Below are 13,216 nucleotides of genomic sequence, written 5' to 3' on the forward strand. Positions count from 1 at the left end.
CACCTCCTGATCGTCCTATTATTTCTGGTATTGGGTCCCTCACTTCTGATTTGTCACAATTTGTAGATGCCCACTTACAGGGTCACGTCAGCAAATTGAACTCTCATATTAAGGATACAAAACATTTTTTACAGAAAGTTTCTGAGGTGTGCTGGACAGAAGGGTGGGCATTTTTGACACTCGATGTCCAAGCATTATACACTAACATTCTGCATACGGCAGGATTAGAAACAATAAAACATTACTTGAGTTGAGAGTATAATACAAGAGCGACGTGACTTTGTAACAAAGGCTATAGAATTTATATTAACACATAATTATTTTTTATTTGATAACACGTATTATTTACAGAGACTGGGGATGGCCATGGGGACCAGATTTGCACCTAGTTTTGCAAATCTCTATATGGGCCGCCTCGAGGAGAAGTATATATGGGGCGGCCCATATAGAGATGATCTGGTCCTCTATGGCCGTTTTATTGATGATTTATTTATTATTTGGAAAGGGGGTTATCAACGAGCACTAGAATTTGTTAAATATTTAAACACTAATGATTTTAATTAAAATTTTACTCACACTTTTAGTTTTGACACTATTGTCTTTCTAGATATCGCGCTCTCTGCTAGGGACAATATCATTCCATCTAACTATATAAAACCTGTGGGTGCATCTAATTATCTTCATTATATGAGTAACCATCATAGACCATGGGTTAAGAACATTCCCAGGAATCAAATAATGCGCCTTAGAAGAAACTGTGCGGGGGATGAGGATTTACCAGTCTCAAATGGAAATCATGTTACGGCATTTCTTTAGAAGGGGGTACCCAGATAGACTTTTTAATAATGCAAGAGAATATGCAAAAAAATTATGCAGGAAAGATCTATTAAATAAACATAGTCCATCAATATTAGAAATGGGAGCACCATCTAATAGAACACAGGAATTATCCAACCCCTTAGGGAAGAGTAGTCCCACCAGTCAAAATATTGAGGAGTTCAAAAATTTTATTTTTCTATCTAAATTTAATAATAAATCTAGGGAAATAAAGAAAATTATATGTGATAATTTTGCTTTACTGGAACAGGATCCAATCCTAAAGAATGTAATAGGAACAAAACCAGCAGTAGTGTTTAAAAAGAATACAAATCTGGGCAATATGTTAGCCCCAAGTATGTTAAAAACCCTAAAAGAAACGGAAATGGAAAGGGACTACAAATTGGCTAAACATCAAAACCATCGGTTGTTACAGATGTAATAAATCCATCTGTCTTACTTGTAAATATATACTGAACAAAACCACTAGTATAATATCAAACTCTAATGGGGACCCTTTTGATATCAAGCAATTTATAAATTGTGAATCTAATTACTGCGTATATGTCCTCCAGTGTCCTTGTTCCCTACAGTATGTAGGAAGGACCACGAGAAGCATTAAAAGTAGATTCAGGGAACATACTGTAGGTGCAACATTATTAACAAGAAAGCCACACACAGTGTTTCCCGGCACTTTGCAAAGTATCATGGGGGGGAACCCCAAAGGTTTGTCTATCGTAGGAGTAGAAAGATTTACTAATACTAAACGAGGTGGGAATAGATTTAAGCAGCTATGCATAGGCGAGTCGTCTTGGATATTTAAATTAGAGACACTTATACCAAATGGACTAAATGAGGCACTTGATTACACATGTTTAGATGATTAAAGAAAAGAGAGAATGTGAATATGGGAACATGTTTCATACTATATGGATTAGCACCATATTTAGTCATCGGGTTTTTTTTCTAATTAGCATAGGGGTATTATCACCTATATATAGTAACTTAGTGAGAAATGTAAAATAGTATATTATATAATTTATTAAAGGGGAGAGATAAGCAGGGGAAGGATCACTAGTAATAGACACTGGTAAATAGGATGATTGCCGTAGCATTAGTGCTATACACAGGAAAATATATGAGGGTTGTGTTTGAGTGGTTGGGAGCCAGGTGGAGGAATGTCATGTCACTATGTTAAATTAGTAACACCATGGCTGTTGCCATTTCTATGAGATTATATATAGTATAGTAGGGTATACACTTATATATATATATATATATATATATATAATTAATCGGAGTAATGTGATATATGATACATTTAAAAAAAAAAATCTGTGTTTGTAAGGCTTCGATTGGATCGAGATCACATAATTCCCAAACAGACAAAGACCCGAAATCAAATAAGGGTCATATATAGGGTTAAATTAACTGTGTCCTTTTTACCTATATTATCAATATTAATATTCTACTTTATTTTTATTTAATTATTAGTTATTGCACTTGCATTATGTGTGTGTGTGTGTGTATGTATATATATATATATATATATGCATATGTATGTGTGTTTATATATATATATATATATATATATATATATATATATATAGATATATGCATATGCATGTATTTTTATATTTAAATTATTTATATATATATTTTTATTATGATTATTATGTTGAATATTATATTACTTGATTATAGAAAACATTTGGTATATAACATGCACTAATTTGTGTAAAAATATATTAGGAATAATACAGAGAACACACTATTTGGGGTACTATAAACGATAAGTATATATTTGAATGTATTCTCTCCTCTATGTGAGTGAGATATACACCTGAAGGCTTAAATTACGTCTATGCTTGTACCTGAATTTCAAAGAACTCACACACAGATGGGAGGCATTATAATTAAATTCTAGCAATAAGGTTGGGAGACCTTTCCGCGCATATATAGATGATATATTTTATATTTATGTTTATTTACTTATGAATGCATATATTTAAAATAACTAAGATGTTTTGATAAAATATATACACTGACAGCGAAAGTGTGAGAAAAAGTATAAACGAAATGTAAGTGCTCACAGCTGAAGCTAATTTATAGTTAAGGTCAGCTATAACAGAGGATCAATCTAAGGAGTGTCAATCTTGAGGAAGTCCCCATTGTGGGACGAAACGCGTTGATATTGCACTCCTGAAAACGCATACTGGTGTACCATCACGGGAAACGGAAAGTACAGATCACCGTCCACTACCCACCCTGCTGTTACATTTATCCGGGAGAGGTGGTGAGCTCCTGCAGCCACAGGCAATCCAGCATCGCAGCTATCTGGCCGATTAACAAAAAGAAATATCGGAGCCCGCAGTGAGCACACTCTGGCTGAGAGTTTGCAGTTCCACCCATCTGGATATTCTATCGCGGCGCACATCACACGGGGCGGTGACGGCCTCACCACCGGGTGAAAAAGGGACTGATACGTCAGCTTAGCAGGGAGAACAGTGGTAACTATAAACACTGCTTTCAGTTTCTCATTAAACTGTTCATATTGCAGCCGGAACGCCGGCATACAAAGTGACAATTCCGTGTGTGGACCCAGTACTAAAGACTGTTAGTTACAGTGTTACACACTGCCAAATAAGGACTCCAGCATTTCATTTATATAAAGTGTTGCCAACGCAGCTATCTAAATAACTACACGCATTTTTATGCGAATTAGGGATTATTCCCTTATTCAAGTTACATATTATATGCATGCATGTATAAGTGACCAGATTTTAGATTTTTATTTATACTTTTGTTTTTATGTGTATGTAATAAATGTTATATTTGTGATATTTGCGGAAGTCTCCCGATCTCATCACTGATTTATACAGAGCCACTCTTTTTTACAGCTTATTATTTACATATATATTTTTTTTCAGTTTATATTTACTAAAGCAAAAAAACTAGTAACACACAGCGCGATGTTTTAAAAATCTATCGCTATATAAGAAACTGTTAGCTGCTGATCTCATAAATGTCATTGTCATGCATAATTATTTATTTATTTATTAACAGAGTGCTGGTTCATGTAGTACTGTATTAGATACTTTTTTGGGGTATTCCAGGTAATTAAGCTCTCATTTTGACAATGCATAAATATGTGACCCAATTTGGTACTGTTCTGTTTAGAATTAGGACTACTCTGAGGCAGAAATGTTGTAAAGTAGCAGATAGCTTAAAAATGTGTATGTAATGAAGATTTCTGCTTTTAATGTACAGTACTGTCCAAAAGTTTTAGGCAGGTGTCGAAAAAATGCTCAAAAATAGACGTGGTAATAGTTTATTTTGAGCAATGAACAAAATATAAAGTGAATGAACAGAAGAAAAATATAAATCAAATCAATATTTGGTGTTACCACCCTTTGCCTTCAAAACAGCATCACTTCTTCTATGTACACTTGCACACAATTTTTGAAGGAACTCTGAAAGGGAGGCTGTTCCAAACATCTTAGAGAACTAACCACAGATGTTCTGTGGATGTAGACTTGCTCAAATCCTTCTCTTTATGTAATCCCAGACAGCCTCAATGATGTTGAGATCAGGGCTCTGTTGAGCCATATAATCACTTCCAGGACTTCTTGTTCTTCTTTACACTGAAGATATTTCTTAACCACTTAACTGGCATGGTCAGATCACAGTTGCGACCACGCCGCCCCACTGTATCCCCTGGTTTTTAATGAGATCCGTTCTGCAGATGTGCATAATATAGAATTTAAAGATTAAAGCCCTGATCTTAACATCGAGTCTGTCTGGTATTACATAAAGAGGCAGAAGGATTTGAGCAAGCCTACATCCACAGATGATCTGTGGTTCGTTCTCCAAGATGTTTGGAACAACCTCCCAGCCAAGTTCCTTCAAAAAGTGTGTGCAAGTGTACCTAGAAGAATTGATGCCGTTTTGAAGGCAAAGGGTGGTCACACCAAATATTGATTTGATTTAGATTTCTCTTCTGTTCATGCACTTTGCATTTTGTTAATTGATCAAAATAAACTATTAATAGTTCTATTTTTTAAAGCATTCTTACTTTACGGCATTTTTTTCCACACCTACCTAAAACTTTTGCACAGTATTGTACATACATATAGCAGAAAGGTGAAGAAAACAATATAATGAACCTTGGCATGTTAAGAAACTTAGTGTAAAACACATCACAAATAATTTCTTTGATTAATTAGTATGATGGTGAAATAGTAGTTACCAACCTGATATCTCTATCACTGTTGAGAACTCAACAATCAACCCTACCCCACAAGCTCGCTGCCTAGGTGTCATACTTGACTCAGAACTGTCCTTTGCTCCCCACATTCAATCTGTCTCAAAATCATGTTACATGCATCTAAGAAACATATCCAAAATACGACCATACCTTACACAAGACACTGCAAAAACTCTAATCCATGCTCTCATTATCTCCTGTATTTATTATTGCAATAGTCTTCTTACTGGTCTTACCAAAAAGAGACTCTCACCACTACAATCCATTCTGAAGGCAGCGGCGAGGCTAATCTTCCTTTCTAGATGTTCTTCGTCTGCAGATCCGCTCTGTCAGTCCCTCCATTGGTTACCTATATTCTGCCGTGTTCAATTTAAAATACTTTTACTCACACATAATGCCATTAACCATACTACACCAATGTACATCTCTTCGCTCATCTCAAAGTATCTCCCAACCCGACCTCTCCACCCTTCACAAGATCTACGTCTCTCATACACACTCATTAGTTGCTCTCATGCACGATTGCAAAACTTTCTTTGGTCTGCACCCACTCTGTGGAATGCCGTACCACGTACAATAAGACTCTCCCCTAGTCTCCAAACCTCCAAATATAGAATTTAAAGATTAAAGCCCTGATCTTAACATCATTGATTCTGTCAGATATTACATAAAGAGGCAGAAGGATTTGAGCAAGCCTACATCCACAGATGATCTGTGGTTCGTTATCCAAGATGTTTGGAGCAACCTCCCTGCCAAGTTCCTTCAAAAAGTGTGTGCAAGTGTACCTAGAAGAATTGATGCTGTTTTGAAGGCAAAGGGTGGTCACACCAAATATTGATTTGATATAGATTTCTCTACTGTTCATTCACTTTGCATTTTGTTAATTGATCAAAATAAACTATTAACACTTCTATTTTTTTTTTTAAAGCATTCTTACTTTACGGCATTTTTTCCACACCGGCCTAAAACTTTTGCATAGTACTGTACATATCGCAGAAAGGTGAAGAAAACAATATAATGAACCTTGGCATGTTAAGAAACTTAGTGTAAAACACATCACAAATCATTTCTTTATATTCCTGAAGAAAAATGTATCAAGCTAGAAAACGGAGCAGACACTAGACTTCGGTAAAGCCGAGAATCCAGCATTAAGCATATCCCCATTCTATCTTATGAACAAATGATTTAATGAGTTCTGTGTAGGGTTGGGTACCATGGATGAGAGGACACAGTCAAGAATAGCTGATGTAGTAAGGCGTCAAAGGAAAATAATGGTAAATCACCTTCAAATTTCTGATACAAAGCAAATATAATGAGAATACATTACAATACAGAATTAAAATACATTACCTCACAACCTGGGAAGGGAGATCTCTGTCAAAAAAGGAAACTAGAGCTGGGCATACACCATACAATTATCTTGCAGATAATCTGCCAGATCTGACTTGAAATGAAAATCTGGTAAAGGATGAGAGCAAATGACCATCAACCATTTGCTCCCAAACACTGGAAATTTAACAAAAACGGTTATTCAGACAAATTAGTGAAATCACAGATTTAACCAATTTGTATGAACAATAGTTTTTGCCAGTGCCGTAACTAGACATTTTAGCGCTGTGTGTAAGAAACAGAATCGTCCCCCTCCCTCCCATATTTAATATAGGGCCAGTGTGCGGTGTAGGTGCGTGGCAAAAATATAAGGACGTGGCTACATGGGGGAGGGGTGCAGCCACAAAATAATACCAATTCATATTACGCTCTATAGTAGTCTCCATTATTCAAATTACGCCGCGCAGTAGCGTCACTTACACACATTACACCAGGTAGAGCCCCTGTCGCACATTACGCCAGGCAGAACACTCCACAGGGGTTTCTCCAGCGGTGATGGTGAAAAAAGACTACGTGGAGAGGGCTGGCACAGCGTCACCAGCTTGATGGACCAAGTAACAGGGTAAGTGGGGGGGCAGCCTGTGATCATTAAACCGGCATGCGTGTAAGTATGTAGCCACCTGCCCCGCTGCTCAATCTCCGCCTCCTGTGTCTGCTCCTTTCCGCGCCATCCCCACTGGTCTCCTCACCCAAGCTCCTGCTCCTGCCCACCGTCGATATCATCCTCCTCTGTCCTCCTCCCCCACCCGCCGCCAGCATGAGGGAGGGATGTGTATGCAACGGAGAGCGCTTTAGCTGTCTCACACACACATACACAGTACCAAGGCGGCCAGTCGGGGTGGATGCAGACGGTGCGCCCACGGGGTAAATGCGCTGTGGGCGAAGCACCGTGTGCCCCACTGGCACTGTGTAGGTGAACTGTGTGGGGAGTAGAAAGGGTATTCTGTATCTCTCTGGCTAATCTGTGATACATGTGAGCAATCCAAGCTTTCAGCAACGTTAGGGTACACTAGGGCATCTAGAGTATCTCATTTATTATAGGAAAGTGTGGTGAAGCAGGGTAATAGAGAGGTGTAGAACTGCCGCTTCCATCCCCATCTTTCCAGTCACCAGAGCACATAACTGTTTTAGGCAGCTGCAGCAAAGTCCACATTGTAACGGAGAGAAACTAACCTCTAACCTTAAAGCCCCCTAATAAAATATCCAAACCCATACTATTCACTGGTGTCAGACATCCAGGTTGGGCTATGGGTAAATCCCTTTCACATACCTTCTTCCACCTTCCATGATAAAAGAACTGTGCCCCCAGGTTGCAGAGCCAGATCCCATGTATAAATCAGTATACAAGCTGCTGTCCTTTTGGCTGTCGAAAAGTTTATATAGCTTTATTGGTGTCCGGATTTTAGCAGCTCCCCATGTTATGGGGCGCTGCTAAATGTTATGTAGGTTAAAGCGCTGTAATACTTCACCTTTGGTCACAGGTTCGAACCCAACTAGGGATTTTAAATTTAATTTTCCTTTTCTCATATTTATTTAATTAATATATTAAACCTCATATAGTCTGAGGATTGTCCGTAACATAAACTATAACCTTAACACTTAATTATAATAAATAAAGACATGGAGACTTGAATTTGGCAGAAATTGTTAGCTATTTATTTAAGTGAACCATTAACTGTGAATAATTAAACTAAAGTATGGTGGCCAGAAAGAACGGCTAAACAACCCTATCCCATAGATAACTATCTTATAAAACAGAACTGACGTAAACCTTCCAACAAACAAATAGGTATCCGCTCAACCTCCATCCTGACTACCCATCCGTGAAGGTGATGAGGCTGCCACCCGTGAAGGCGGTGCAGCAGATGTAAAACCAGTCAGCGAAGGAGAGCGCACCTAAAATCAACAACCAAATGACCTCCAATTCACTCTTTAATCCAACAAATGTTAACTAGCCGTTCTTTCCCGCCACAACCCAAACCGTGACAACCCACAGCACGAAAATAGCCAACGCAACAACAAAATCAAACACCACCAGTAGGGAGGGAGGGTGGGACGACAAAAGCAGAAGAGGCTGACCCAGCCCCTTTCTCAGGCTTAAGAACCCATTCCACCTACCCCCAACATTCATTCCTATTGGCTAACAATAATACTCCCATAATGCCTTACCGTCCTGCCCCCCAGACTAGCTGAGGTTTAACCCACTCCTCTCCTATTCTGTCAATTCGTTCTCCTAAACCTCATATAGTCTGAGGATTGTCCGTAACATAAACTATAACCTTAACACTTAATTATAATAAATAAAGACACGGAGACTTGAATTTGGCAGAAATTGTTAGCTATTTATTTAAGTGAACCATTAACTGTGAATAATTAAACTAAAGTATGGTGGCCAGAAAGAACGGCTAAACAACCCTATCCCATAGATAACTATCTTATAAAACAGAACTGACGTAAACCTTCCAACAAACAAATAGGTATCCGCTCAACCTCCATCCTGACTAACCACCCGTGAAGGTGATGAGGCTGCCACCCGTGAAGGCGGTCCAGCAGATGTAAAACCAGTCAGCGAAGGAGAGCGCACCTAAAATCAACAACCAAATGACCTCCAATTCACTCTTTAATCCAACAAATGTTAACTTGCCGTTCTTTCCCGCCAACAGCGAAGTTCTGTTCCATAGAAACTACGCACCGCCACCATACCCCTAACCTACTGAACCAACCACCGAAAACAGATCCTCCAAAAACATAGATAGTCCCTGTCCTGTCAAGTGCACACCATCCGGTCTAAACAAGTAGAAGTGCCGAAACTTGATCCGCTGATGCCAAACCACAGCACCGCCACCACAAACTTAGCCACCGCGGCATTCACCTTCCGGGGAGCCACATCGATCGCTCGACCATCCACCACTCCACGCCAACACAACCGCGGCACCATACAAGACCAGATAAGCCTACCGCCTGGCCAAGCGTCAGAAATCACTTGCAGATCCTGAATAATGGCCAATCGAAGATTCACTGCCTTCCTCCTACCTAGGTCATTCCCTCCTAAGTGAATCACCAACAGTTTGGGGATGCCAAACCGCCGAACCTGCTCCATCAGCTTCGCTTTCAGGTCATGCCAAAGCATACCACGCACACCTATCCACCGCACATCATCCGAACCCACAAAGCAAGGAGCCCCTTCCGTAGCCAAAATTTGGCTGCCCAATAAACATAGGAATGGCCAATCACCCACACATCACACACATCCACCCGCCAACCTAAAAGGGGAAAAACAGATAAACAAATGTGAATATGGGAGATAAAACCAAACCCAGCCCAGAACAGGAACCAACTATCAGACCGAGGATCTTCCAAAAAGAAAAATTTGAATAGAGGACTATAACTGTCCTCTTGAACAAGCTTCAGGCCAATCGAAGCAACAGAAAGACACAAAAGGAAAAAACAAAATAACAAAAGGGGGGGGGTTTGAGGGGAACACAGAATAACTCGGCTGGAGGTGAAACGTAAAATTTACCTGCTAAAGAACTTGTAATTAGATGCCAATTAGCCGAATTGAATAAATTTAAGCCAAATCAGTTCGTCAGTTCAGGCAAAAAATCGCGAAGCACTCCAGACCCCCACTGCCAGCAGTGGCGAGTAGCTAGCCATCCGAGTAGGGAGGACAGGGGAGACAAACAATACAGCACGAACACACTGAACTGAAACACACAACGCAGTAACACAAACAACATGTTAGTAGAAACAAACTCGCTTACGCAACAGCGGGCCGAATGTAACGCTTATAAGCCGCCGACTTCCAGCGGCCCAAAACCTTAATTTCGTCCACAGCGCGCCCTGCAGATGCTGCGGAAGTGGCGGCCCCGATTCTAAAGGAATGTGAACTAAAGTCCCGAGGGGAGAGGCCCAAACTGGACAGGCAGCGCCGCATCATCCATGTAAATTGGTACTTCGTCAATGGCGACCCATCGTAATGTAGCAGCCAAGACCCCTCAGACAAGGGCCTGACCTCCGCATACCGACTAGCCAACGCCACCGGACAACAGTCCTCACCACCCGATGGTGCCAAAGAGATCCAATGACCTCCACCCATCTGATCAGTTTTGGAGCTGCGCAGCCTGCACAGCACGGACCCCCCACCCATGACAACATCCGCGCGCCGCATCATGGCCTCGGACTTAGAAGCCGCAACCAGCTCAGAAACCCTGAACGCGCCATGGAAAAAGCCAGCTGAAACAGGAGCGCTTCAAAACGGGAGTCCGCCACCCCCGCCACCAAGAGGGAAGAAAGCAGGGACGCATCAATAGGGCGCCGACCATCAGGAGGGACCGGTGCCAAGCGCGCCCAACCTCTAAGTGCCCTTCCAGCAGGAAACCCTTCGTAAAATCCGGCATACCCTTCAATTTAGAATAAAAGGATATCCCGGCGAGGTATCGAGACCACGGCCCTCGATCTCCCCATTACGAAGAGTTGCCAAACGAAGTCTAGAAACAAGCTCTGACCCTCTAGGCCCTTGGTCACGGGATAAGTCTTCCCACTCCTTCCAGGCCCGACGGTATCCAGCGAGAGTGGACGGAGCCAAAGACAGCTCTGCTAGCCCTTCCAATCCGCCATGATGACCTGCCAAACATAAGAAGGGCAGGGCAAACCTGCCGAATCAGCCTCTGGGGCCAGCAAATGGAACCTATCCCACTGCCCCCTGGACAATGCATCGGCGATCCCATTATCAACCCCGGGGACGTGTTGAGCCCTAAACAGAATATTGCTGCGCATACAAGTCAGCACGAGTCGCGACAACACCCGGAGGGCCTTAGCTCTTTGGTTGTTAACCGCGTGCACGACCCCTAAGGTATCGCAGTGGAAGAGAAAACTGCGATCGCGAATGCGCTCTCCCCAAACCTCCAAGGCCACCATGATGGGAAAAGGCTCCAGCAACAACAGGTCAAGACTCGGGCCATGAGGCCGCGCACCAAGCCCCGTCTAGGTAACAACCGAACCCCGACGAGCCCGCCGCATCGGTAAACAACTGCAGGTCGAAACTGTCAACGAGCGGGGCCATCCAGATCAGCACACCATTGAAATCCGCCAGAAACTAAACCCACATAGCGAGGTCCCGCCTAATCTCAGCCGAGAAACGGACAAAATGGTGCTGCCTGGACACCCCAGCCGTGGACCGTTCCAACTTCCGACAAAAAACCCAGCCCATGGGAATCACCTGACAGGCAAAGTTCAACAGGCTTAGGAGGGATTGAGCCTCCCGCAACGTCACCTTACGCCGCTCCGAGCACTGCGCAATGGACTCCCGAAGTTTCGCAACCTTGTCCTGAAGCAGCTGGCAAGCCCCCGCGACCGTATCGATCTCGATACCTAAAAAGGACAAACAGGAGAGGGACCCCTCCGTCTTGTCCTCGGCCACAGGGACGCCAAAATGCCCCAACAAGGCACGCAGCGAAAACAGCAGGAAACCACAGCGAGTAGAACCCGCGGGCCCCACGCACAAAAAATCATCCAGGTAATGTGCAATCCTGCTACCTCCGCAAGAAAACTCCACACACCAATGTAAAAAGGCTGAACTTTTCGAAAAAGGCACACGAAACGGAACACCCCATAGGCAGACACTTGTCTACAAAGTATTCCTCCCCGATGCGGAAACCCATGAATCGAAACGACTCCGTGTGCAAAGGGGAGCAAGCGAAAAGCCGATTCAACATCCAGTTCAGCCATGAGGGCCCCGGGGCCACAGCCCCGAACCATGTCCAAAGCATCCTCAAAGGACTGATACACCACCGAACAATATTCCGGCGAAATTGCATCGTTCTCAGAGGACCCAGATGGATAAGACAAATGTTGAATGAGCCGGAACTTACCCGGAGCCTGTTTGGGCACGACCCCCACCGGGGAAATAATTAAATCCTCGACAGGCGGCAGCGCAAAGGGGCCCGCCATTCTCCCCAGGCGAACCTCCTGCTCAACCTTTTCCCGAAGCATGTCGGGGAAATCTCGAGCAGACTGCAGGTTCCTGGCGGCCCGAACCAAAAACTCCCCCCACCACTGGTAAACGAAAACCCGACGCAAAACCCTCCCGCAGAAATTTTGCGTCGTCTGTGTTTGGGTACCACCCCGACCATTTTAGCATGGCCCCCAAACGAACCGGGTTCAGCGCCCTAACTAGCGGCAAGCCCCCCAGCTGTTTTTCTGGCTGGGCCCGCGGCCGCCCTGGCACCCGGTCGCCCCCCGCGGAAGCAATTGGAAGCAGGGTGGGATCCGTTACATCGTAAGCAAAGGTGGCGAAAACGACACCGTTGCCCGAGGGGGCACGTGGAATTGTTGAACGCGAAACACTTCCCCTTCGCCGGCGCCTGCAGCGGAGAATGGGCCGCGGTCCAAGGGCGGCGCGGTGGAGCCTCAACCGCGGGCCGAAACTGACTCGCCGCCGCGGCCTGCGCCACAGCCGCACCCTTATTCACCATCTTCATATCCTGCGCTCGCGTGACCCGAAGCCATACCTCCACATCTTTGCATCCGAAGTCAATGATGTGCAGGCAATCCTGCTTCTGACGAAATTGCTTGTCATAATGCAGCCACGAATCGTCCTTAGACTGACGCTGCATGTCATGCACGAGGTGGATATACCTGATGACGTTCATGTGTTCATCAGGGCGATCCTCCAAGTAGCACGCCGTGAAGACACACAAACCAGTTGTCATACGAGCGGAAGGTCTCCGCCCCAATACCGCCCTT

This window comes from Pseudophryne corroboree, chromosome 9 (assembly GCF_028390025.1).
Source record: "Pseudophryne corroboree isolate aPseCor3 chromosome 9, aPseCor3.hap2, whole genome shotgun sequence".
NCBI lineage: Eukaryota > Metazoa > Chordata > Amphibia > Anura > Myobatrachidae > Pseudophryne > Pseudophryne corroboree.